This window comes from Linepithema humile, chromosome 7 (genome assembly GCF_040581485.1).
Source record: "Linepithema humile isolate Giens D197 chromosome 7, Lhum_UNIL_v1.0, whole genome shotgun sequence".
In the NCBI taxonomy this organism is placed as follows: Eukaryota; Metazoa; Arthropoda; class Insecta; order Hymenoptera; family Formicidae; genus Linepithema; species Linepithema humile.
This window is the reverse complement of record NC_090134.1, coordinates 20,680,189-20,706,688: the sequence shown is the minus strand read 5'-3', so window position 1 is coordinate 20,706,688 and position 26,500 is coordinate 20,680,189. Positions and strand designations below refer to the sequence as shown.

General features: G+C 39.3%; 1 protein-coding gene across 8 annotated transcripts in view; it reads right to left on the bottom strand.

Annotated features, from left to right (window-relative positions):
- The window catches only part of LOC105668370 (uncharacterized), a 195,090-nt gene that overhangs the window by 137,282 nt on the left and 31,308 nt on the right, over positions 1–26,500 (bottom strand). For 5 of the 8 annotated variants that reach the window (XM_067359234.1, XM_067359233.1, XM_067359237.1 and 2 more), the window contains one exon: positions 3,400–3,490. The exons of the other annotated variants lie outside the window; for them this stretch is intronic. The gene's annotated coding sequence lies outside the window, so the exon portion shown is untranslated. The remainder of the gene's footprint in view (positions 1–3,399; positions 3,491–26,500) is intronic. 8 annotated transcript variants of the gene reach the window in all.

The window sequence follows — 26,500 nt, the reverse complement described above, 5'->3', positions numbered from 1 at the left end:
ATTCGACGCAAAATTTCGTTTCAAAATTGTACGCATGGCCAATTTTCAAGAATCATCGGAGCGAGATAATTAAAACTTTCGGCGCTGTTCTTTTTCGTGTCAATATCGCGGAATGTACGAGCGACGTGCCAAAAGCGCAGTGAAATGAAGATGCGAGCTGAAAAACGGCACGCCGGGAGATAGTATCCCCGGTGCCATGACGCAGTGTGTACGTCGTCTTCGGAGGGAACCGGATAAAAAATAGTGGCATAAATCCCGTAGGAAATCGATCTGGCGTCGTTCTTTTTCCCCAGCTTTTCCCCTGAAACCCTTCTCCCGCCTTGACACGCGCGAGATTTACTCGCGGCCAGGAACCAATTTCACCTCTCCATCCGTCATATATCCACCTGATTAGGCGATTTGTTGCAGCCGGATCCTCTGGGAGATACGTCGTGTCACCTCGACGACTCTTTCTTCGAGATCAGCGACTTCGCGCATTCGTAATCTACATCCATTATTTTTCAGGCTGCTCAGATTTCCCGTGCTCCATTCACGGATATTTTTGTCCACTTAAATATTGAAAATAGAATTTGCCACGATATCTTCCCGAATATTAAATGTAACAGAAAGTCTAATAATTTCAAATCTGTTTTTACGGAGAGTAGTTTTTCTAAAACGTAATTAATATGGCAATTAAATATAGATTTGTAAAATAGAATCTATATTTACGTTCAATTTATATAGCATCACAGATTGATAAATTAAATTGGCCTAAAATCGTTTTAATAATGTAAAGTTACCACCTGTTAGTCTTACGTCATCGTGAATTTCTCCTAGTAATGTAACATACTTCGATGTTTATGCGGTGGCTATATTACCTTAGATTATTATATACCGCAACATTGCATCACACACAGGATATCTAGCATAATAATCTAATTAATAAAATCACCGCACAAGAGAAAATCGACGTATATTATAGCATCATTAGATCACGCTCGCGTAAATCAAATTCGTTGTATCAGCTTGCAACTAACTTAACATTTAATTTCTCGAATTAAGCGAGTTTGCCAATGAAGTTAATTACAGTAAAGAAAGATTTAAAGAACGTCTGAGAAAGCAATCAATCAGCGCTAGCCCATGAGAATACCAGCTGTGCGTTGAACATCTTTTCAGATCGTCCTAAATTCTCTTTACATCCGTGCAATGTTAATCTCATTAGAGTGAGCTCGGGCTAATTTACGGCACGTAAATCATAAATTAGCGAACGTGAACGCCATCGCTAAAGATAATGAGACAAATGTCGAGTATAATGCAATTCTGCAATCAGCGAAGGTCCGCTCAACGAGACGATCCGTCAGATGGACAGACGTCAGAGCGTCATGCGAATTAATTACTCAGGAGGTACCGGACCTTAGCCATGCAGATGCAATGTAAAGCATCTGCTCTGTACCTATCTGTTGATGGTTTGAGATGTGAGTTTGGCCCGCAAATTACATTATATACGCGGGACATGCCATAGAACACAGTGCGCGAGTCTTCCGGCCGAAGGGACAACACGGGAGCATGCATTCCGGGCGCGGCTGTGCTGGTAAAATTCAGACAGCGGAGTTTCGGGGCGCCGAGTTGCCGCACCGGCGCGCCGAGCCCGGGGACTCGTTCCATCGGGTCTCTCATCGTTTCTCGCGCGCGCGCGCGCGCGCGTATGCAATCCCAAAATATTCCAGAGTGGCGATATTTTCTGGACATACGCGACCGACAACCGGTAGCTGGTACATGGGTCCCGTGCACTTGGGCAATTTATACCGGCGACCTTTTGAATTTAGCAACGGCCAACCGGACGTTGAATTTTATACAATTTGCTGCACGACAGTTACTACAAGGTCCGCAAAATTTACACGGATTTTTTTATCGAAAGCAATGTTGAAATGCGGATAAAAGATATCTAAATGGATGGATCGGTGTCATGTGCATCTGCAAATATGAAAGTCTATATCATCACATTCTCGACTCTGAGTCTCATACTTCCTTTCAGAAAAGGCGACACGACTAACGTTAACTTTCAACGGACGCCTCCCTAATTGACGTCAATTACCGTGAATTCGTATCTTTGTCGTCAAATCTCAGCCACATCCGCCGTCAATCACGGATATTATAATAGAACAAATTGACCGCTGTTCTAGAAGAGTCATCAGAAAATTTGACAACACGCGAGAAATTGCTACAAGTCATTTCCGCGCTTGACATCGTCACTGTTTCACGACACAATAGCAATCAGGTTACAAATAAAACCCGCTGAATTTGCTTGAGCATTTCATCAGATGCAATTAGACATGTAAACAATAGCGTGGATTTAACAGGACGTCGCCGGCCTTCGGAAACGTGTCAGATGCATATACGTGAGCTCTTTCACCACGTTAACTAAGCAGTTTCACTCTGTTTTCCGAAAGAGATATTACATTTCCGACCACAGAAATTTTGACTCAAAACAATCCGCTTTCGCTAACGCGCGATCAATCGGTCTCTTTTAAACGCGACAAGTGCGAGCACTGCGCTAGATCCGAGTTCGCTCAGGCATGCATTGTTGCAAATTCAGCAGTCGCGATACGCATTCTTTCGAACAGCGTTGTGCCAGGCGTAAAACTGAAAATAGACATGAGAGTCCGACGTACGTTTTTCACTGTGCTATGTGTACTCGGTGAAATGTCATTTTTTGGTAAAGTGAAATCTAGTTAAATCTGATATATCGAAGCACGGTCAAACAAATATACGGACAGATCTCTATCAATAAAAATTTTTATAGTAAATAACAGTATGTCAACATGTGATTGCACGATTCATTATTGACCAAAAACGGACACGGAATTTCCGAATGCAATAATTTTAAATATGTATTTGAGATGTATTTGATGAATCATTAATTTACCGTACAAAATTGCCTCATCTTTATTCCATATATCATGACACGAATGTTTCGAACACTATGCAAGACCAGCATCTAATCGCCGTATGTGGCAATATCCGTAGTGGAATAGCGATAAGAGTGCTGAATCAAATATATGGAGTAACCGATACGGTGAGTCTTATCTAGGCGAGCGAGTCATTGATTTATCATGCGTCGAGTACTCGCTTCGTACGATAATAACCGATAACGAGCCAGTAGGTAAATTTCTAGGTAACGGATCGATCAGCTTTCATTTCTATTGGCACGTCGCATTTTCTATGTATTATACAAGTCAGCCGCGTGAAGTTCCGTAACCTCATCGTTATGTCCATCGCGTTAATAAAAAAAAACTTCAATTATAAATATAGACTTGTACATGTATAATAGTTGCATGTAGAAACAGAAGCGACAGTCGACATGAAAGCTAATTTCATTTCGGATTGTTGTGAGTATCCAAATATACTGAATGTACTTACGTTGCAGAAACACTGAGATGATTAATGTTCCTGAGCTATTATCGTCGCTTGTGGACCGCAAATAAACGCTGTGCCATTTATCGCGAACAATCTGATACAAAAAGATGATCTTGAATTAATGTATTGTCAGTATTTTGAATGCTAGCAAAATGTAGACAAGATAGACACCTTTGGTATCAATATCCCAGATTTTTACGGCTACAATGTAGTCAAGAAAACACTTGAACGACGCCCGCTATTCTACCTTCGGGTACGATCGATCGAGCACGTGACTCGGTCACGAAACGCACGCGAGACTCGCTTTCTCGCTTTGAATTATGAGAAGAAATAAATTCGCTATAAAATTATTTTTTTTTTGTGGTTTCGTAACTAGATTTCAAAAAGCATGAAAGTTTCCGTAATAGCCATTAGGCGCACATAACTGAAGAAGCGAGTTATAGATGTAGTGCAATACCTAAATATGCACAAATACAGACAAGCCCAGAGCACAACTTTTAAGTGACAGAACCAAATGTTCCATATAATAATAGTGAGAGGAAGATATAATCGTATTATGTTTATAATTAAATAATGCAGAATCCACAATAACTAATTAGTACTTAATAACGACGTAGATTAAAATGCGCTTGTGAATATCGGGTGTGTCAGTATTGTTACGGCAAAATTATGTCCGCGCTGATCCGGAACAAATTAATGCCCCAAGCTGGCCGTTTTTGTTTTTAAAGCTCCATAAATAATAGCTTTACTATCAGTAATGCAAAACAAAATTAATATCGTAACACACAAATTTTTCCCTGTCGAAACAAAATTCACGGTATAAGAACAATTTTGCGAATGAAAAACATGTTACTGCATCTGGTAAAAAATAGATCGTTAAAATAAATATAAGTATATTTTTGTATTTATACAAAACACTTGTGACAAGAAAATATAAAAATAACAATCCTTGTACGAAATTTCAAATATATCACAATTTTCTTTCTGATAATTTTTTCATATATATTTAAATTCCTCTCATTGTAATTCATACAAAAAGTAAAACAAAATTTTCAAAAATTAAATATAAAAAGATGCGGTCAAACCAATAAAGACAACGAATTTAGAGAAAAGAATGTTATATCGGATTATGTAAAAGTTATATCAACTTATATACACAAACAACTTATAGAACGGGGATGAAAGTTTTTAAATGCCAAAAGCATTTTAGTAACGACATCAAACAAAGTTTACAAGATTTTGCAACTCTTCATTTAAATTCATATCCATATTTAATTCACATTTGCGGTTCGTATATACGCGTAATGAGTCATGAAATTTTAATTTACTCCCCTTTTTTAATCTATTTCATTTCTTTTTAAATTAAATATTTTTTAAATTGAATATTTAATAAATCTGATTATCGCATAGTATACGATACACATTATCAATTCTTAATTTTATTATTGATCTCACTGTTAGAAACACACTTATTTATATTATCCTTTACTTTGCATAATTTTATTGCATATTTTATATAATCCAATTTATACTGTAATAATTATGATAATCAAGTCTCTTTTTATATTTAAATATAAGTTTTATATTTAAATATAAGAAAAAAAATTAAAACATTAATCAAGAGCAGCAAATATATTTTATATCTTCAAGAGACTTCATAAAATAAAATACATCGGATATTAGAAATGATTGTGTCTTTATTATTTCTCATATTTACTAGAGAAATATTTTATTTTGATATTTTACTACCGTTTTGTGTGCATACAAAGACATCACGCATAATTTAATTTTTTTGCTTTTTCGTAATATGGCACGGATAAACAGTTTTGTACAATTGAATTTTATATATATATATATTTATCCCAATATATCTTTAAGAGATTTATACATCATACAGAAGAAATTGGATTTTATATTTTTGTTTGATAATACGTAATAATATAAAAGTTTTATTTTGTCTTTTGTTATTTTTCGTTCAATATCCATCCGGTTCGGTATCATATCTTTTTAAGAGAAAATTCAATTTCGAATTTTAGTATTAACATTTTTAAATAGTGCGCAACAATATTAATATTTTTAAATATAGTAAATTATATATCAATCAACAGTTATTTTATTTTATAAAATAGAGATACAAATAAAATACTTAGTTATTAAAATAATGTAGTATGATTAAGAAAATTTCAGAAATTAATTAAATCTACATGTGTATTGTGAAAAGAATCCATTCGTCGACAGAATTTTATTGCGACAGACATAGCTAAAATATTTCTTAAGAGTTTATGATAAACTTTTAATTGCCCTATAAAGTACAATCTATTTTTTTCTTTATTTTGCTTTTCTTTATAAAAACAAATTTTGTAAAACATTTATATTAATTATTAACAACACGTATTATAGACTTCTAGTCAGAAACAGAGGGAATAGCAAATGGACACGAGTGCACTTCCTTGCAACATCTTCTCGATGGTCACGAAAGATGCAATGAAATCTTACGAGAAACAGAAGTGACCTTTGGGGAGTTTCGAACGTATCGGGCGAGGAAAGGAGCAACCTAGATTGAAATAAGCATTGGTGGAATTTCGCTCAGCGTACGGATCGCAACGGAGAGAGACGATATGTGTCGAAGGGGAGATACTCATAAATCTGCGCGATGGTTACAGCGAAGCGTGACTCACGATATAAAGAACGAAAGTGGAGGTTACAGATTGCGAAGTTGAGGGCGGATCGCGGTGGCGGCCGACGACGCAGACAACGGCTACGGCGAGCGGGATAAAGAATTTCGAATTCGATTCGACGATCGTGTAAGTTTCCATGCGAATGAGCACGGAGACGGCACGGCTCGTATTCACTTCCACTATACGTGAGGCAAGTTCAGCAACGTTTCGGGGGACCGCGGATCTTATTGAAAGTTTCCTGCCCGGTCGTCTCCTAAAGTCGGTTTCCGTTGGCTGGCCTGGATACATGCGAGCAAAACCTCAATTCTTCTATAACTAGAACAGGCGAAACCGAGAACACCATCGATATCCCACCTCCCCTCTCCCCTCCCCCCGTTTCCCCATCACGCGACTATCGAGTCATGATAAGGTTCGAAATGTATTGCTAACAAGTTCACGAATCTAAAGTACTTTTGCTCTGTATCGGAAGAACTCGTCTCGATATCGGTCGTCCCGGCTTCTAAAATTAGATCTCTCATTATATATATGCCGACGAGTATCTCGATGAGTATCGCGGATACGAAGTAAGTACATGATGATACCGTGTAACTTTTATACCCTATTATTAGCTTTACTTGCCCTGTTGATAGCTCGTTCGCAGACAAGTGCTTGGTGTTCTTCTCTCATAAAATATAACAGAGCCGTCTGACAAAGAATTTTAAACTTTTATAAAAATACTTTTATATCACACACGTATTCCACCGAAAATAAACCATTAGCTTCAGCGGAGAATAAATTAATAATGAAAAAAATAAGCTAGTATTTTTCTATCTTTATAAATTTTAAAATTTTTTTTTAAGAACCACACAAAAGCAACGCCCTATTTTTTTTAAAAATAAAATCAAGCATATGTTACATTTATATAATACTACATGTATCATACTGTTATAAAATTGTGGTGAAAGACGGCATCTAATAAGTTTTGTTGAGGAAAAATTCCTGCAAAATTGGTCAGAAAATTCGTAAATGAAATGTGGCGCAGTGGATAGATGAAACACTTATGTCACATCGCCAATGCGTCCCAGTGCTCATCAGTGCCCTAAAAGCTTTCGAAGCTATCGATTTTGCGATTTAGGCAAAATTCATTCGGTCCCGACGCTGCGTATATTTGCGCGATCGGGCATGCGCCATATAAATAAGGTCGGATCGATAAGCCACGCGAAGAGAAAACGAGGAAGAATGGAAAGCGCACGAGAGGCGCGATCACGGCGGAAGTAGATGCCGGCGTTTCCTCTCTGGAGTTCCTTTGCGCGTACGTTAGTACCCCGCTCGGCTGACAAGAAAATCTCCGGTATCGCGGTTTTATTCCAGCTAGACGTTAACGCGCGTACGAAATCCGCGGGACGTAAGGGCGTCGCGACATCGGATAATCCTCGACGGGAAGTAATTTATCCAGGCAAAATCTGGCTGCGCGGAAGGAGAAAGAGGGAAAGAGGAGAAGAGAGAAAGATAGGACACAACCAGAGATACATACGGCGGGCCATTTCTGCAGGAAGAGCAAACGGACGAGTTTATATAGATGAGACCGCGAGTATTGGTAATCCCGAAGATTGAGTTTGCAGCGAAGTTTCCAAGTCGTTCCCTCGGTTCGGCGATTTTTTTTTCTATCGACGCCAACGCGAGCGGTGAAATGGAATTAACGAATCGGAGGGCACGATAGAAGGTGGGCGCGTTGGTAAAAGTTCGATCTTTGACGATCGGAAGATGCGATACGCGATCCTAATCGCGTCTCGAACGAACTCGCCGGGAAGTTCTATCAGAAACTACCGCTCGGCTACCAGTATCGCTTTTCCTTCCCGCGACCAATACACGGATTCTGTGTATTGGAAAGCAGAGTCACTCTAGCGAGCGTATAATTTGTCTTTGCCGTGCTAAATTTATTTTGTCTGATTGAAACCAAATATTTCAACGCATATGCACGTGGAATATCTGCGATGTAGAAATAGGTTTTATCGCGGATCTGATTGCATCGTTATCGGATATTGCAGTATTTTTATACTATCAAACATTCACGGTATGTAACATACTGTAAACATTTTTTCTGTATTTATACGTAGATGAAGTCTATCTAGTGTATCTAAAAAATTCCTTCTCGATTTGTTGGAGGAAAATACGTTTGTTGTACTAGCATAGCCATTGTCTATATAATTGCTTTTGTCCTTTTTTTTTCTTTTCGTCGCATACATTAAACTCGGTATGCTCTAAACCTGATATTTTTCAAATTCAGAGATCAAATCTTAGTATTGACGCCCGACAAAAATTTATATGCTGCCTCTCGTGTATACTGATGAATGTGAACTGATACGTTACAAATTGCGATACAATATTTTATCAGTACGACAATTGAATTGTAAAAGATCATTCATAGTGGCGAATTCAAATAACAGCATAAACAGTGGAATATTTTTTCACCTCACTACGCCATGAATTTCGGGCGTATGAAATCAATTTTCTGCCGTTTAATGGACATGTGTTACATAGCATGCTTCAAAACTAGCGCAACGCTAGTGGCAGTCGTTGTGTTAAAAAAAAAACAGAGAACGATGCAAACTCAATTAACTTTACACAGAAACATTCACGGCAAGTTTTTTTTATATAACATTCGCACGAACCGTACAAGCGGGCCAGTCAGAGACTGCGCTTCATTCTCAACTTCCGGTTTCATAGTGAAAATATTTGCTGGCCATAAAGCTCTTGCTATATAGCCGACAAATGCATATCGCTCCTAAATAAAAAACGTGCTACAGAAATAGTATAAGAACACAACAATGCAATACAAATCAACAGATCGATTCGCGTATCAGCTCGACATGCGATTTTACGGAAAAATTGATTTGATTTACCGTCATGACTTCACAAAATTGCTTACGAGATCCGGTTTGTGGAAAGAAGTTACTCGCTTTGCGGAAGATTTAATTAAATCAGAAAACGATTTAGCCGCACTCGGCAGTCTTTCCGATAATCAGCAATATCACCTTACGGCGTTACTTACCGTTGATAAAAAGTTTTCACAGGGTTTATTTCGACTCGCTGATTAAAAGCTTTCGGAAACGACGCGATACCCGAGATCTCCGCGTCCTCGTTTAGGCACTGCGCCCCAGTTCGATCTCGAGAGTGCACACCGGGGATAGATATATCTTGCGCGATGTAATATTAACCATTTCCGGCCCAACGGATTCAATTAGAACCATATTTACTGTGGCTCGTCAAAAACATTTTATTGAAAAATTTGTTAAGGATTGTGCGATAGATTTTCTTTAGTAAAAATTTCATGAAAGTTTGTTATAAATGCGCTGCTCTTTATTTTCCGGCATTAAATTAAGCGCGATTAAAATTCTGCTAAAGTGACGTTTATTTTAAATTAATTGAAGGATAAAATTTTGTTATTTATTTACCTTTCTAAAAAGAGAAAGATTTAATTTGCTAATTTTCTTTCATTTTTCATTGGTATAATTCGGAAGCTATTTAAATCAAATATTATTTTTAATTTGGATTCGTAATCATTAAAAAATATCAAAATATTTTTTAGGCATCGCGGAATATTTCGAAGAATTTTCCGAGTTAGTTGTCTCGGGAGTACAGGCACATTTTAGTATGGCTGTGAACAAGTTTCATCACTTTGAAACTTAATTAAAGTCAAAAGTAATTCTCGCCGATATTCGACTAGAAATAAATTAAATGTTAGCTAATTCAGGCGGCATTCTTTTCACTGCATTTTAAATTGCAAAACTTCTCACAATCAGTAACAGAAAATGTGACAAGAATACTTTTATAAATTTCTATAAACAACGTAAAACGTTATGTTTTATGTTGCAATTTTTTGGCTCTATCAAAAATACAATAATATAATATGTGAATTATAACAAAGTTTATAAAAATACTTATGTCATTTTTATATGTGTTTTGATATTTAATGATATTTGTCATCTACACGCTCAATTTGAGAAAGAGAAATTACTATACCATATTTAGATAAAGTATGCAAAAAAGTATGTAGAGCAAAAGAAGAGTGAAAAATATTACAAGCATAAGTATAATCGTAAAATTAGAAAATTAATATACACAGCCTTATGCCTTGTGTACATAGCATTAAAATCACAATTTAAAGCTTTAGAAAAATCATCGCTTCTTCAGAATTAAAATTTTAAATATACTCCGACTTCATACCATTAACTTAAAAAAATAAATAAATAAATAAAATCAACAGATACTAAAATCAGTACGATCTCAATTCTTCATCTCAGTTCTTCACAATAGTTCACTTCATTTCTTTTTTAAAAAATATCTATTTTCACAAAACAAAATATTTTCTTGATCTAAATAATATAACTTCCTTTGATCAATATATTCGTATTAACCTAAAAATCATGTTATTTCACGTAAAGAAGACAGCATAATGTTTGAATGGTTTTTCTTTTCCAACGAAATTCACACAGACAACTTTGATCTACGAAGTGGAAACAAATGCCCAACTGGCGAACTACACTGACGTCGTTTACGGACTTATTGGCAGATACCAGGATATACACTCTTGAATACACGCGGAATGTGGTGACTTATAACTTGTTAGAGTTGACGTTTCCAAAAGCGCCTTTGAGCGCGAGGTAGAAAAATTCTTTTGCACGATTCAAGTCGATCATGTTATATGAGATATAATTTGGCACACGTACAGTAATAAAAAAATGTTTAACTTACTTTTCAATTTTATCGTTTCATTTCAATTTAATCACTTATCCGACTAAAGTATAAATTTAGTTTCAGCAAATTAATGAAAAATAAGCAAAAGTTGTAATTGCTAACTTTCTAACTTTTACAGTAGACTTTTTTTTGCATAAGATACACATAATTACACAAAATAAATATTCTCTGATTTTTAATGTCAATATTAACTGTCCTACTCCGAAATTCGCGCGATATGTGTCGGAAGAGAAATCATTTTGGCACGGTAAAACGATAAATCGGGCTCGGCGCCATCCAATAGTCAGAGCGATCACGGAGAACGAAATTTCTTTCCACGCATATTAACGGTGGACGTTCGTCACGATCCATGTCACTAAAAAAAAAAAAGTCGGGTAAATGTCGAAATAACAATTCTCAATCCTCACATATGGATCTTTCGTGCAATTTGTGCGGTGAAAAACGTTCGTTGGACGGAAAGGGGACGAGTCTGACAATATCGCGTCCCTCCGGTACACGTTGTAACCTATCGACTGCCCAGCGGGAATCAGTGTGTTCCAGCTTCGTTCGTCTATCCACATCTCCAACTCTGACATCCAAGCCAGACGCGAAACATCAATGGGTCCCTGTCATACACACGATTGCAGATTCAATAAGCCGCTTGGGTGAGGAAGAAGCGACATGTCTATAGACACACGACGTTGAGAACGACGTGACGCTACTAGTCGCAAAGAGAAACTGGATTACGCAACGAATCATCTCGGTGCATAATATATTGAAAGATATTGAAATGCATTAGTGGGACACGCCTTTACATTACAGTAAATTGCAAATGTATAGCGAGAAAAGATATGTACTTAATAAGACGATTGAAAGACCATTGATTAATAAAGAGAGATTACAAAATTGAGTTATAAATTTCATTGGATTTAGCAGTCTGATAGATGTACCTATTACCGAGATAACGTCACTGTCAGAGTCTGCATTGTATTCAACTAGTCGATATCGATTCGAAAGTATCGCATGTCAAAAGAGCACTTATCAGCGTTATTCATTTTGGATCTCTCGTGTTTACAGTTGAATCGAGATCCGCGAAAACGCGAGGCTATCGCATTCAGCGCGTAATTGGCGCGTGCTATTACCGCGAGATCGCAGCCAGTGATTAGAGACGAGCGAGAGCATTCGGATGCTGTTTACACCAGATTTCGCGGTCATTCATGGTCTCGCGCGGCGGACACATTTTGGCACGCTTTCAAAGGGTAACACAGGGTCGGTGGCTCGCGTATTTTCGCGCGCTGCTGCGTCTGTTGCACTAGACGGCAACCACCTGACAGATCATTCGTCAAGCGGGAGAACGGACGAAATTCCCTTTCCCTCTCTCTCTCTCTCGTTATCTCGTGAGTCCCATATCCGTCGTGTAAACGTCACCGAGAATTGGCGTCGTCTCCTTGTCATCGTCTCCCAACATACTCTCCCAACTGCGTCAGCCGTACGTAAAGGAATGCACGACCAGATTCCAACGATCCCGTACGTTCCCGCTCATTAAGAAAGCGCCGTCCTAATTTAATGCTGTGGCGTTCTCCCACGCTTCAGTTCTCTCTCTCTCTCTCTCTTTCTCTCTATTTTTGGCTACAACGTGCCTCGTTGCGTTTAAGACGCGTTCTGACGACAGCTGGATTGTAACAAAGAAGCACGTCATCATCGAGAAAAGTCTTTGCGCGAGAGCTGTTACAAGATATTTTGAAGATGGATAGATTACACCTCGAAACGGGCTTTTACATACGCCATGTTGCGTTTCTTTGAGATCTTTTATGTGTAGTACTACAGGCGGAAGAGTGGAGCTTAAAGGGATCGGTGTCCGCTCTGTAACTTTCTTCGCGACGGAACGAGAAGTTACAGGAGTCTGGCTCTCGAGCGATTGACTCGGGGCTTTCCCGTGTCGCGAACACCTGGCCGAAGGAAGCTGTCACGGTAGGTGCGGAGTTTGAAAGTAATTTACAGATAGAAGGCCGGGTTAAGGTAAATAAACAAGATTGCTTCGTGAAGTTTCCATGAAAGAGGAATAGCGTGCCTTTGTAATCGTCACGTTGTAACATAAAATCCGCCAGATAATGGTATATCATCTCCCTCTCGTTTTTTCTTTCTCTCTTCCTCGCAGTATAGGTAGAAAGATCATAAGTCCGCCAAAGAATTAAGCTCGAGGAACATTACGGACGCGGGCCAGGTGGACTTTCAGTGAGAAATTGCGAGCGAGATAATATTGGAAGTATAAAGCTTCCCCAATGGTTTCCCGCATCGCGAGCCGACGGTTTTTGCCAGCGGTAGCGATTCGTTATCACGAGACAAGTATCACGGCGATACTTTATATCGTGCAAACCAGCGTTATCCGAGATTTACCGTTATTAAGAACGCCGCAGATGCCGAACATTTCACAACATGCAGGTATTATTACTCAACGAGCCACTTTCGCGAATTAAATCTATTGATAAAAGTTATCTTATCAATCAATCAAAAATAGAAAAATTATTGCTTGAGTGAACTATATTTAATTAAGCATTAAAATCTATTTAAATAATTGTTTTACAAACAATTGTGTGTAACGTTTGTTAGATTTCTTGAAAAAAAAAAGTTAATGTAATTTTTTCCTTTTCTTTAATAAATGTGTCATCTCTCTGTACAAAGCGCTGAGAGAACGAGATATTCCCTCTTTGAAATACACATGAGATGTGTATATTGCCAGACGGTGTGGAGGTAATCTGATGTGGAAAAGACTCGCACGGAGCATAAAGCGAGCGTAAAGCCGGTAACAGTTGGGTACAAGTAGAATCAGAAAATCGATATCATGGTTTTGTGGAATGTCATGTGAATCTTAATAGCAACATTTGCAACACAAACGTTCCTAATTATCTATCTAATTTCATAATCTTTCTAATTAAGCGTATGCAATTTTTTCAATTTTCGTCGACTCTAATATTAGAATAATAAAATTAATTAAAACATAAGTCCTAATATTACGAGAATTTCTTATTTTATGAATAAATATTTATTGTAAAAATTATTATGTACATATAATATGTACACGCAAAAAATCAACCTCTATTTTTGTCGGTTTCATGTCGCGTATATAAGAATCAATATAACGGAAGAGAGCGACTAGATAACCCATTACAAGTTTAAAGTCTCCTGAATCGATGTAACATCAAAGATCTTCCAATAATTGCCTCTAAAGAGTCTCTTTGCTGTTTGATGTGCTCTCTCCAACCAACCCTTGCTCCCGTGTAAAATGTCCATCTTCCGATACTATGTACTAACCGTATAAAGTGTGGTTAGAAGACTGTTCTCTTCTTTCGAGTTTCAACGATAAAATCGAGTATTGAATGAGCAACAGCCTCTTGTAGATCAAGCGTAAAACTGCTGAAGTTTTCGTCCACTATTGTCCTATACTGAGGATTAACATCGATGTACGAACGAATTTCTTACCACGCTTTGTAAATAATAGCCGTATCTTAAATCTTGGCGAGTCTATTTGATCGCGAGTCTATGTGCGCAGTGTATTTATATTTATACACATACATATATGTATTTATTATTTTTGAATGTAATAATAGAACGTAAATTATAATGGAGAATTATTAATAAGCATTAAAATTATAGAATGGCATTATACTCGATTAGAACCTCATAATAACGAATACATATTTCGATTGCGGTAAACTCGACGTAAAATTACTTCCGGAAATGTTTAATTAGAGGTAAATTGCATATTTGGCGTCCTCATGTTTAATATCTCTCTAGCATTCGGCCCGAAATACCATCGATATCTCGTGCAAACCAGAGCTTGGCGTTGATGATTCGCTGTGGGATAAATTATTGTTGAGATTTGTATGTACCAACAGTAATCACGCTACGTGTTCGTATCCAAGCTGCGTTCCTAGTTTCCACGTAAACGCGGCGAACGGTAAGCTGTATCACGCGCCGATCGGCCGCGCTACGAGCTTAATAGAATAACTAAGCTCGACTTATACGAGACAAACAAGAGGCCGATCGTCAATTATTCGGTACGCTGCATGAGTATCGTGAAGGTATATACGCGCGCTTGCGCGCGTTCTTCATCGTGGAATTACGCGGTTTAAATGTAACGTCCGTGCCGCACTCCTCGTCATGAAATTTTAAGTCTGCGGAATTGAGACTGCGGCTCTTCCGGCGAGCAGCTACGACATTGTTAGACGAAGGTAATCACGCTTGTCGTCCAGTAATATAACACACAGAAGAGCTCTGCTGGACCGCGGAATGGCAGTATAGACCGCGGAAGCGTGCTCGTTTTTAGGGTCAGTGACGTAATCAGAAAGCAAATTGCGAGTCCAACGGTGTAGAGAGAGGAGGTCATCAAGAGAATACTCTCTACTTATTTCGCGGAAAGATATGACTCGGTAAATATATCATCTTTTTGTGTTTTAAGCCACGAGCAATATTTAATAAGTTTCACGCGAATTGTCTTGAGAATGCATCACGCTTATACGAATAGGTGCGTTTGACTTAAACCGGCGATTCGCAATAGCAACGTTATCTTCGATCGCAAGAATTGGCGTCTAGTGTGCATGCTGTTGTTTCGTGTGTTTCGCGATTGAACCTAGTTTAATTTCTATCCAAGTATATATCACGATGTCGTGACCACAACTCGGCGCTTCCATACACGGATTGCATTTGCTTTCGACGTGGACATGTCAGTGTGAGAGCTCTCCAAGGAGCGACGATGAAATCTACCGGGGAAAATGCATGCGTCAAAGGAATAGTTTGCGTTTGTATGAAATCGACGTTCGCCAATCGAAACAAATTTCATTCGCAGCACGGCCTGAAACATTCGCGGAATTGTGGGCTCGCACCCAAAGCGCGTTATACGAACATTTAGATTACGTCAGAAAACGATCGTACCCGTATTATCGTTACAATAATGGCATTGTAACGGCACAATGTAAAAGCCGAAGAGTAAATTAATAAATTCTGCCAATGTTTTTTCGCAAAATCATTTTTCTCAAATCAATTCAATTATTCACGTAAAATGCAACTAAAAAAAGAATAGCTACAATAAAAAATTTCAAGTGATAATAAACGAATGAATATGCATTATTGTTCCGCTATACATGTTACGTTTAGAACGTGCAGCGTCAATAACGTCGAGCTTTAAAAGACCATACTCGTAAATATGCAACGTGCGCGTAATCGAAACTCCCGAAAGAAATAACGTTGATTCGTTCGCTTTTTCGTTCATTGGAGAAGCTCGCGATGGAATCAAAATTAATTGCGACGTTTCTAATTAAAGGTCAATGAATTAGTGAACGGTGCAAAATTATAGAAATCAATTATTAACCCATTCCAATTAATGGTCCAAAAATATCGAAGAAAGGCTCAATAACTGGCTTGTATTATAGATTAATTTAATATGCGGTCGAATTCAATTTGGTTGCGGCAAATAACGGCCGAGGCGTCGATTAGCAATTACAATTTTGTAGCTGGTACTATAGCCGGAAGTACCATACGTGCTACACACTGGTCGCTGTTGAAACTTTCAAAACGCCATCCCTGCACTGCCCGTCGGCCTTTCATCCCCTCTGGACTGGGTCGTTTCTCGCTCCATTCCAGCATGCGCGCGTAATGACTGCAAACAATCGATTCTATGCACCGTATGCAGGCGGATGAATAGCGCGGGATCCGTGAGAAATCTTACGGACGAGAAGAGGTATCGTTGCCTAGAGGTATATTGCCTCGATAACGCAAATGGTTACGGCACCGCGGCGTCGGTACGCGCCAATATCTCGTCGTTATTCACCGCTCGTTAGGATAAAAATGGCATCGCGGATCTTCCATGTGTTTCACGTTCGCGATAAGGATTTCGAGTGCCGGGGTTTAAGTTCAACGACTCCTGCAAGTGACTCCTCCCGCCTCCCCGGTTGATCGCGAGCTAGGTAAAAATAACTCCGTTAATAACGGAAGGCGAAGCCGCGGTCGGAGCAACAGCACGCAACAGCGGGACCTACCCGCCGGAACGAGCGCACTCGGCCGTATGCTAAATGGAATTCCATTCCATCTCGATTTAATTTGGATGAATGGGAGAACGTGGTGCGGCGTATGGGGCGGGCGCGACGATTAATTGACGAAAATTCGCGTTAGAACAATGACTTTCTCGGCTCGAGTGCCGAACGAATGGTCGTCGCAGACAGCGAGGGAAGACTGTAATTCTCATCACGGAATGGCCCATTCTCCGCCAAGATATTCCAAGTTCTTGCGAGGGCCGTAAAGAGCGCGGGTACTTTCGCGTCGGCACTTATGTGCGATGAAGTTAGCATCTGTTTCACATTTTTGCGCCACGGCACGTGACAACGAAACGGCAGTTTAGTGGCCATTTTAAGGCCGATAAAGGAACTCGACGTCGTTGTTCGTGACGGCGCAAGTGCGGTGGGACTATTTTCAACAAATGCTAATTGTTATAACTCATTTAAGCGATTACTGTGCTATACGTTAATTTAGATCTTCGCTATAAGAAACTTCGAGTTTTGCATATTAAATAGTAAAAGTGCTCGTTATTCATTTTGATGCAACAGTTTCCATTTAGAATAAACAATAATTATATTCATTTACGGAGGCGTACTTCAAACTTCATTAATAAATGTACACACTGTGCGTAGTTTGGTTCTCTCGTGTGTTTTTATCCTTAGATTAAAATATAGTTCATATCTGAGATTATCTCGCGTTTCAAAACGTATTTTAATTAAGCTTGATTAAAGGAAACGCCATAGTAACTATCGGCGAAAGATCTAGTAACATTATCAAATTGCGGACTACAATTACATTTAGTTTCGTGATTACTAGCCAGTGTATATTTCACCGCATGTGTTCAATCGTATAGATCGATCGAAAAACCACATCTATCCATTCGTAAATAGGTCGCCTGTTTTTGAAACATTATCAATCGCGTAGAGCTTCTAATAAATAAAATAAACTATATCTTTTTTATCAAACTTATTTGACGATCAATATTGATATGTATCATCATTTTGTCATATTAATACAAATTGCTTCTGTCCTATCGCGCAATATGACATTGCAATAAATAAATAAAATGAATAACATAATCCTGTGTAGAAAAACGACGTCGTTTTTCAAGAAACGTTTATCCTTCCTTCGACTCGTTAAATTTCGCATGCCGCGTCGGCAGCTCTGGGCATGAAAACGGATAAGATCCGTTATAGGGAGAACGTGTTCCTCTCATGCCCGCGTACAGATTTCCAGTATTCCGCCATCTGGCTTGCCGTAAACCCATAGCATTTCACTCGATCCTTTCGCCACAGCAATACCATCAGGATACATCCTGTTCCACGAACGACTAAGCAATGTTGAAGAAAAAAAAAAAATCGAAAAACAACCGAATTCGCTATTTCTGCGAGATTACTTTTTAGTCTTAAATAATTTTTGAAGAGATACGCGACACGATTCTTTGAGCTTAATAATCTTGAATATATTGTGAATCGACGTGAGAATAAGCGGAGAAAGGATAGTCATCGATGCATCTGTCTTAATGAAACACAGCGCATTGCACTGACGATGATGCTATTTCGTGACCATTATTAGATCCATCCTCCACAGTCAGATGTAATCCGAAATGGAACGGGCACATCTGTTTAATTCGGTAGGAATGCATGTTGGAATGTAACTGACAGAGAGTTAAATATGATGGAGGGCCCGTCGCGATGACGATGATCCTTCGTGAACCGTCATGCGCAGGACGTCCTCGAAGTACGCGACCTAAATTTTTCCCGGGGAAAGTCAGAGTTACGGATAGGAACACAACAGCTGGTACGTAAAATCGGTATAAAGAACTCTATCCTGCACGCGAGGTAGTAAATATCGGAATCCTCGTGAAACTTCAGAGTCATATACGCCCTCGCATAATGCCGGGTTCCTGTGGGGCGTTACGGGGCAGGCAGACCCGTCTATGAAATAAATCATTGCAAATACCTTCCGACACGTGATGGTAGAAGACTCGATTTGAGCTCCTCCGACGAACTCCGAGAACCTAAGAATACCTATAATTTTACGGAAAGACACTCTGCATGGTTACGATAGCGCTAATGTGACATTAAATCGAAAGCTTTCAAATAAAAGTTGGTTACAAATAAAACTAGGTTCCAGTCTTATTTTGAAGATAACATAAATTCAATTTTGGAAGTGTAAAAATATAAATGTCAGATATGACATGTATGTATTCAATTTTATTTTTATTCACTAAATCCACTTAAACGAAAAGTAGTGCACCGCACTCAAATTGTAGTGATGTATTTGTTCTAATTTCTAATTTCCTAAATAATCAACTTGCAAAGCAGTTCAACAAAAACGAAAAATAACCTTATATTCAGCGCTTGCAATCACGCTTCGAAATAGTACGAAATGGTGTATTTTGGCAGCGGACTTTCGTAGTATTGCAATGTCGCGCATGACATTCGCTGCGTTTGCATAAATGCGTTCGCGTACCTTTTTACTTTTAATACCGTCGAGATAGTTGCACGGTGCACCGTGTTAAGTGACTTGAACTTTTTTACGCTGTAATTGTAATGCAGAGTCCCTTCCTGCTTTCAGCGCGGCCCATAAGATATCCGCGCGATGCACAATACGTACCGGGTGAGTCGTAACTTCGAAAAACGGCTTCCAGGCTCCCGCGGGGGATAAAAGTCGCGTCGCGAAGAAACGTGGAAAATGGTAAACTCGATGAACAATGGTCCGTTTTTTATGAGAGCCCCGTGGCTGTTTGCGCGGTCCTCGCGAATGCATAAATGTGTGCGAAACGGAGGAAGAAAAAGGGACCGAGCTACGACGGAAAACCTCGCCACCATAAACAATCATGAATGTTTCTTTGCTGCTCAACCGTAAATTCATTCCTATCGACGATGAAATACAACTGCCTACGTTTTAGGTCGCATTTCCGCATAATTCTTGAACCCCGACTTAATATGTGCACCTATGCGTTTTCGGGGATCAGCACATTGCGACATATATAAGAAGCTTTACATAGATTATTCTTATTATTGAGATATATCGATTCATAGTTGAATTCATAGTTGAATTATCGCAGGATATTGCGAAAAAATGTCCTCAAGAATGAATTCTATATTTTCATTTACGTTAAACAGATATGTTGCACATTAAATTGAGCAAAATATCAACAAATATCAACATTCTTAAGAGAATAATTATCAATCAACATATTGTACGCTTTGTTATTAAACAGATAAATTATTATTTTCCAATATAACAATAACGTAATATTATTATTTAAATTATATAAAATATTATATATATAAAATATTATATAAAATATTATTTTTACAATAAAATAATTTTCCGAGTCTTTCATACAACGTGTAACGATTAATACATTGACGGGCAAAACATGACAGAAATTGAGAAGTCAATTTTGTAAAACAGACGTCAACTGCCGTAATGACGTAACGTTTAATAACAAAGTATTGGAGACCTACCGACCGGTGCATTTCACATGATACGTATACATACGATGCAAAATTAAATGTGCTTGCGGACAATTAATTTTATCGGCTTCTGCGGCGATACAACAATGCGTGCAAATAACAGGTTTTCATTTTGCATATCAAATATTGCCGATAGCTCTATCTCAAAATTATATCCGTGTGAGGAAGAGCGCAAATATTCGGCGATTCAAAGCGTGCAATTGCATTGCCACATTTTTAAGGCAACGCGAGCGAAAATGTCGATATCGATAGAATTATATTGCAAAATAATCGCGAAATTTCTGTAACTTCTTGTTGAGTCTCGCGTGTCTCATATATTTGCCTTGCCATCATTTGTCTTCATCGCGCGACGCCGTGATGCAGCAGGCAGATAAAGCTATCGAAGCAACCCGTAAATTTTACGTGAAGACAAACCAAAGTGCCGCAAAGCAACCGAGCTCTCGGGGTACTATTACTGGACAATGCTTCTTACAGACTCGTCCGCGCAATTTACTTTCCAATAAAATTGAGTGCTGCCGATTATTTCCAACTATGTCAGATTTAGCTGCGAAATACTTGCGCGCAACTCCCTAGGCGCTGCATTGTCATTTAATTTCATTTGCCGAAAGCGTGCCAAAACAATGGACATAACAGATTAGAAGGAAGTAAGCCGGACCGAATCTAATTTATGACGGTCGACCGGTACGAGAGTGCTGCGTACGTGACAGACTCCCCCCCCCCCCCCTCCCTACAGAAAAGAAGAAGAAGATGATAAAACGACTAGAATATCGATTCGCGTACGACGTTAATCATCTGAAATAATTATACGTTCCATCGTCGTGTCATCGTCAAGCGAGATGCACACGTCAGTTGAGCACAAAGCATTCATACGCGAATACGCGCCGACATCGACGGGAGGAGTAGAGGAGCCAGCTGTACCATTTGAGAACAATGCGGCGTAGCAGTTCGTACAGATGGATCAGCTTGCCCGTCTTCCCGGGGAACGAGACCGAGAGAAAGAGCGGGAACGGCAACCGGCGCAGATGGAAAGAGGAAGACCGTGAAGAGGGGAACGGTGCGAGGGAGAGAGAGAGAAGCTTCCACAAGGCGATTCTATGCTATTACGTACGTACCAGCGCACAATGGCTGCTCGCACTCGTAGGCGTCGTATCTTTGGACATACCTGTCCGGCGCACAAATAGAATCGAAGGCAGAACGCTTTGAGTCCCACTAGTGGTCGAATACACGTGGCAACGTCGAGAACGGGCCTTACCTGAATGACCCAGCATCGACCCGCGCGGTCGCAGCTAAATGCGACGCGAGTCTACCAAGCTAAAGCAGCCACACATCGAACTTCAATCTATCGCTGATTGGGTTCGCACGATCGCGAGCAAACTAACTGAATTTCCACATGAACCGGCTTGGAACTTGGTTACGCGTGAACTATCAGATCATCTATACGCGGTGTCCAACTAACGTGGAATGTTTCTTTAGCGGCTGCATCGAAATCGATCAGCGCAAAACTCAATATTACATCAAAACAGGACTTAACCAGCAAGAGAAGAACACGCCACGTATATCGATCCGCTTGCGAAGTGAGCTGCATGGTTTTATCCTGGCACTCAAGACTTATCGTTAATATTCGTTGCCGTCGACGAAGCAAGCGTGACACTCTTAAGGCACTTTATAAATGCATCACGTGGTGCATCAAAAATTCTATTCGATAAGCGGGCGCTTCGTCTAGAAGGAGGTAAAAAGTGTGCTCGTGCATTATAGAAAAAAAGTTTCAAAATTGAGATTTCAACAAGATTATTATCGGTAATCTGTTTAACCTCACATCAGCAAAATCAATATCGACAAAATTAATATTGCCAAATTAATTGTACAAATTTCATCGCAGTTAAATTTCAATCTATTATAAAATTGAAAAGAAATATCATCCCGTAGCAAAGTGAAAATCGCACGAAATGCTAAACGAATAAAATACATCTAAAAAGTACTAGGCGTGATTATATAAGTTCGTGAGCAAAAGTTCATGAATTTTTAAGAAATCTCCTTTGAATGCCATTATCTCTAGGTTCGTCATCAGATTGGAAAAATGTACCTTCGTGAACATAAACTACATTGGATTTTAATACCTTCGTGAAGGCTTATTCATCGGACGAGATGCATTCGAGCAAGGTGCTGAAGATCGCGAGTCTTTCGCTGAAATTAAGCAGATTGCAGATTTTTATATCTCTCGCACAGCCATGAAAATTGCAGCGAACAGCATATCCCGCGCGTGTCTGCGCAAGAATATCTCGCTGACTTTTAATGAGATCGTAACGGAGAGCTGAATAAATGAAGCATTTAGATGTTCCGCGGAAAAATTTAACCATCAAGCACATGTTCTCGATAGCATCTCGTGACCGATCGCATCGTGCACAGAGTGCGCAATGATATATCATTAAGAAAAGTAATTAAATCTTTTACGCGCGTTAAATTGTTATTTATTCTGCCACGCAATTATTGCATGACTTGCACTCACTAACAAAGTCACGTAACGATTTATACCGCCATGTGCCTTCTATTCAAACGCTCGATTACGAGAAGTAACTGTCAAGTTCTCCGACCGCAACCGAGAAAGAAAAGTTGCCCTTTTTCAAGACTAAAGACCGACTCAGTGCAAAGAAATAAAAGCAGAATGGATGCGAGGTGAGAGGATCGCGCTGGATGTACCGGAAAATACGTTTCCCACTCGCTCGCCGAATATTCGCAAAGCATATTGGCAGAAAAGAATTCTTTTCGCGAAAACATGCCTGTACTCATATAAGCGGAAATACGAAAGCGCATTGAAATAAGAATTCTACGAAAATTAAAGAATATAAAGAAGATGTTTCCTATCTTGAGTCATATTGTAGTATCTTTATTTTTAAACACACAAGATTCTTTTGTTATCTACGACATTGTAGCGTGATGAAAGTGATAAAAAAAAGATATCTCAAAAAGATAAAAGAAAGATTGGTCGAGACATAAATTATATTTTCAAATTGTTAAGTATATTATAGTTACAGAAATTTAATTACTGAAGCGCGAATTTTGTTTTGCAAGTGAATTTTAATTGTGCAAATTTGCACAAATATGACTTAATTATTGTGTAATTAATAATAAATGGAAAGAATTATTTCTTTCAAGTGCACAGATTTAGATTCTTCGGAAAAATATCGTATGTATATTAATCGACCTCTTTACGCATTACGTTAATAGAATCTTAAAGTGATATGCGCGATCTGCCTTCCCGCGGGCAGCCAAATTACGTGCTATACGTTTCTCGTAAATGAAAGAGAATGACCTGCCACGCGAACAATCCTTTCGCGAGACCGACGTAGTGGAATTGGCAATTATTTATCCGGAAACGCTTCCGGTGTGGGACTACTGCAAAGACACGGTGGTCGACTAATTGCCAATTTCGAACAACGGGATTTACGCGACGAACGTCGCGTGTAAATCCAGGGACTAAGTCCACCTAACTGCGTGGGCGTGTATAAACGATCGAGACGCATTTTCACGTAGCCTGTAGCGTATCAATAACATCAATTTGTCAGACAAGTCGATCGGGATCAGATGCTATCTGTAAGAGGAATACGCCCAGTCGTTCGTTGCGCGATAATGTCGGTCACACATGCGATAAAATTATTAGAGACGATAATTGATAGTCGCTTGCGCGTATCAATGTGCATCGCTCGCGACTAGAACGCGGAGCTCTTGAATTATTTTATTACACGAATTCTCCGCCCGGAAGTTACCCAGCTCGATACGTTTGCTGTGCATACAAGCCGACCGCCAATTGCTTCATAATTTCGCCGCGGCCACGATCGTTCGTTGAGCACACATACTTTTCGTATCTCAACTTCGCCCGCATACATGCTCAACTCTTTTGTTACCTGCGCCAGCAGATCATGCGCGTACGTGATTCGCGTCTTTCTCGAGAGTCTCCGCGCATTTCCCCCGCGGGGCCCCAAAATCACGGTTTCCATCGGGTTTCTAACTTGGGGCTCGCTTAAAACGCGTACGTGCCCGTAGCTCTTTCCATCGTCGACATTACGACGCTCCAGACTCGTATCTCATCGCGTACGATCACGTTCGGGAACTCTGGCAACCGATTTCTCTATGAGGGGCACTTTCGTTCCAACAAAAATAAACGCACGCGCTGTCACATTAGGATACGTGTTTAAACGACGTTCACGTTCTATCGGATGTTACATAACATACGTATGCTATTTTTTTTTTTTTTTTGTTTCAATCGCGAGCTGCTATTTTCAAATAATATTTACAAATACTGCAGAAAAAAATGTTGAAAAAATATTCCCGGTCATATCTCAACAAGTTATGTTGTACACATCGATACTTTGCCAAAATTCGATCGTAATTCCAGAACGGAAAGACGCTAGCCGCGCTAGGAAATCGTACAAACTTGGCTAACATCGGAACTTTGACACCCCAGCAAAGTAGGAAATTGCAAGCCGATCGAAGCATCTCGTAAACGGATACGGATACGATGCAAGTGTACAGAGGTGTAGCTGCCAAATCTAAAAGTTCAGTGATAAATCCGACAAATTACTGCCCGGGAAAGTTGTATCGCTTCGACTTTGTTTACGGCCAGATGCTGCTGAATAAAAACAAAACTCGGCCTGCTCGGCAATAATAATGCTATTTTGCAATGATTATATGAATAATAGCTACTTAATTACATAATATTAATGCGAAAAGCTACAATTCTAGCTATGCTAAAACGTATTATATAGATGAAATAGTAGACTATTAAAAATAATTTATGGGAGAAATGCAATATATAGACATAGATATGGATCTAATCGTAATCGATAAGCCTCAACTTGTCCTACGTAGATCCTACGTAAGAGCACCTATGTAATTACAGACTTCACTCCTCGCACTGCTGAAATTTCATACGCATCGCTAATTATAATAGAACTAGTCACGAGAGATGAATTGTTGTCTATGAATCGAATAAAATTACATGCGCTATTATAAGCCTTAAAATATAAATGTGTGTTATTTTTAAATTTCCAGCAAAGTTTGAACAAAATACCAACATTCTTCAACATTGTCCGTTAAATTTGATCCACAACTTGTAATCTCATAAATTTGTAAAGAAAAGAAAAATCATTAATAATAACTTTTGGCTATAATTTGCAGATTATCAGTATTGCTATTAAGGTCAGTGTATCGCCGGAATTCGATCGTCGCGCAAGATTCTCTAATTTCGCGTGGATAACCCACCAACTGCACCGCGGAACGGAGACAACTATGTCGATTCGCGATGCATCAGTATGCATGTATGCTGCACGGCTGCGATTACAGTACGACAGCGGGGAAGGTCGAAGAGCTGGAAATTGAAGAGGTGGAGGGGAGAATATTTGAACGTCAACGAGTTTACTGTACCACGTCACAAACGTTGGCCAGTTTACAAATCCGATAATGCCAAACGCCACCGATGACGCTGCTGTTTATGGATTATTGCCGCAATATGCATTCGGACGGGCTCTGGCCCGACGAGAAAGATGGACGTGCGTTTGTTGCGTAATTTCAGCTGCGGTTGCACACGGATGCAGCAGACTGAGTTCCGTTTCGCGGCGCGGTGAGTTTTCCTACTGTATCCGCGGCGCCGAGGGAGAAACGCCCTTGTCACGATCCCGCTAATCCTATCGATTGCATCTACCTTTCGCCGCCTCGCTCGTCCGTGGTATCGCGCAAAAAATTCTTCGACGCGTTATTGGTAATCGTTCTGTACTCCTTAATCTGATTTTCTCCCTTGTGCAACCAATAGTCGAGAATTTTTATCAAGCCTCGGAGAATTCCAAGCGGACTGCTCGTTCACTCGCGTTTGATTCGATCAGACAATAGAGAGAACTTTATATATCCCAACAGAAAGTACACAAAAACAATTCTTCTTTATACGTATTTCGATGTACCATATGAGCAGACATACTTGCGTCAGCGTGGTAGATGTTGAAATCAGAACGGCATAAAAATAATCTGTGATCGATAAGATAATCGGATAAGAGTAACGTGAAAAGCTACTGATTAAATAAATTTAAAAATAGAGAAACAAATAAAAATATAGAAATCATTCATTAATTTCATGTAGAATTTATTTTTTTTTTTCTTCTTATATCTGAGATAACGTAATAT